Raw genomic sequence first — 2,779 nt, forward strand, 5'->3', positions numbered from 1 at the left:
GAAGTCCACGCTTCCAATGATTAAATTTGTCCACGTCTTAGTGGATTTTGTCAATGTATTTGAATTAGCGTTCTGTAAAACACTTAAGTTGTTTTGAGTCAAATGTTGACTCCAATCAAAACTACAGAAGTTGACTGAAAATGTGAACTTAAAGGAGCGAAAACTGAGAGATGACCGAGTAAAAATGCTGAAAATATTCAGCTAGTATGTAACGATTAGCAAAATCTGCAGTGAACATAAGGGGAGAGGAAAAACTGACGCAGAAACACCTGATATTCTGATAACAGGCCATCTTGTTACATTATCTCTCATTCATTTGACTTTGTAAACATGATTCCACAGGTGTATTTCACTGACTCCATGTAAAAAAATTTGAGCATGTTGAAAATATTACCAGCATTTTGCCTGTTTGTAGCATAAAACAGCCAAACGTGCATAAAGTGTACTTATCCTCCGCTTGTCAGGAGGTTCTGTTTTGGCTGTTTTACGTGTTTTAGTTTTGTGATCTCATCAGGTTGGCAGATATTCATGCTCAAGTTCACTGGAGAAAAAAAAGCGTTTAATAACCAGTTAGATTCCTCTGTGATAAAGGTTCGTTGTCTTGGAGTTAAAACGTGTTTATTGGTCACTTCTGGGACTGTTTTCAGCTTTATTGTTTTTAAATATTCAGAACAGTGTAATGTAAGGTGACTGAGTCTGTTTTTGTGTTGTCTTTTTCTTCTGTATTTTTTATTTTTTTTTGGTATATTTTTTTAAGAGTGTGTATTTAAATTTATTTTTGTTCAAAATGAGAGAAGTATTAAGGCAGCTACTGATGAAAGCCAGTAGTTTTCAACCTCTTTAATCCAGTTTTTTTTTTTACTCTAAATTTAAATTTGTTTTTAATAGATCATGGCCTTAAAATTTTAATTATGTGTAAGTTGAAGAAGAAATGTGCACTAAAATCTAAGAAAAGCTTTGAAGCAATTTGTGGCAGAATTAAATGGCAGCTGTGGCGCTGTAGCTTATTTAAGACGAACATCATTTTTTACTTTTTTATTTTTACACTTGGTGCATTACCAGACATTACAACTGCACAGCCTGAACGGTGTGGTGATTTTTATTTTTATTTTATTTAGCTAATTGTAATCACGGTTTGATATTTGTTGCTTATACTGAGATAAAGTGGTCCATATTTAACATCACGAGTAAAATATGAGTTTTGTAATATTGCCATCTAAACTGCTGTAAATAGAAAAAAATGTTTGTGATGGAGAATGTGAGAAGATATTTTTTTCAAATCTCGAAAGTCATTTTTGTTTGTAAAATACACATGTTATCCCATTTTAATGACTTTTTTGCTTTAATAGATGCGTCAACAACTGTGTTCTCCACACTGTCATTTAATATATGAGGCACAGTTCACACTATGAAATAATTTTTTTTATTAAATATAAAGTGGATGATTTGTGGCTGCTTCACAAAATCGATTCAGCGTGAGCAAAGAGGAGCTTTGCGTTAAAGATACTGGAGGTCATCGTCACTCCTCCCATTGTTTCTCACTGCAGTGCAGCGTTTCCACCATCAGCAGACCAGCTTTATGCTGTACCGTCTTTAACGTTTTACGGTCTGTCCCAATATTACATCTGTTGATCTGAATTGATCTCTATATGTTGATGGATATCCGGAAAACGTCGTGAGTTGAAAGGTTTTCACCTTCTGACACAAAGAAACAAACTTTTTCTGTTTTTCTTTCTGATACTATTTACTTGTCTGGTATTTGTCTACAAACAGTCCTGCAGGTGCTTCCTGACCTTTGACTCTGCTGCTCTAAAAGGCCACAGCTTAGATTGTTTTCCCCGTCTCAAAGCTAAATCAAATTTCTCATTTGTCATTTATTCTCTTTAAAGCCTTAAAATGTCCAAGGTAGAGAAGTAAAGCTTTTCCTTTTGTGAAAACATAAACAGGTTTCACAATTTCAGATTAGCTCAATTGGGTAATTTGTAGAATGTTTATGAGATGGAGATTAATAATCTATGATTTAATTTACTTTATATAGTTTGATGGCCTTTAGCTGACTCAAAATCTTCCAGTTGGGATACAGTATATGTGCTCTTGCAATTTAACGAATAACACTAGTAGTCAAAAGATCGTTGTAGTCGTGGTCGTATTTGGTAACGAGAATTTGCAATGTCGGCTTCTAAAATGTTGATTGAAACAAAGTAGTTTTCATGTACAGTGGGATACTTTTGAAGTATGTTTGAAAATTGGCAGCTTTAAATTCTTTTGTCTGTGTATTTTTAAAATGTTAAGAATTGGGATTGTTCATTAAAAATGCACAAATGGCGATGTAGATATTGCGAGCTAACATTTTTTAAATGCATAATAAATTTATCGAGTCATTCTGACTTGCAAGCAATAAGTTCTTGTTTTCTAACATTTGTGGGTGGTGAACATAGAAAACTGACTAAATCATAACTTTGAATGGGTTCTTAATGTGAACTCACTTCAATAAGACAGTTATGGTTTGGGTCAATATCCTGTTTTGTATGTTTACATTTAGGATGTAATTGCCTGTGTAATAAATATTATTTAAAAATATATCCAGATGAGAACGGTTTCTTATTCCATTACTTTTTCCAGATTTTTCTAAATATTAAAAAACAAGGTGCAACAAGTTGCTAAATTGCAAGCTACAAATATCTAAATATTTTTTTTTTCCTTTCTGCCCGTACTTGGATTTACACATTTGACCGCTGGATGGCGATAGTGAGATGCAAGAGTTTTGCGCGGATGATCT

Source organism: Poecilia reticulata, linkage group LG21, assembly GCF_000633615.1.
Source record: "Poecilia reticulata strain Guanapo linkage group LG21, Guppy_female_1.0+MT, whole genome shotgun sequence".
NCBI classification, from domain to species: Eukaryota; Metazoa; Chordata; class Actinopteri; order Cyprinodontiformes; family Poeciliidae; genus Poecilia; species Poecilia reticulata.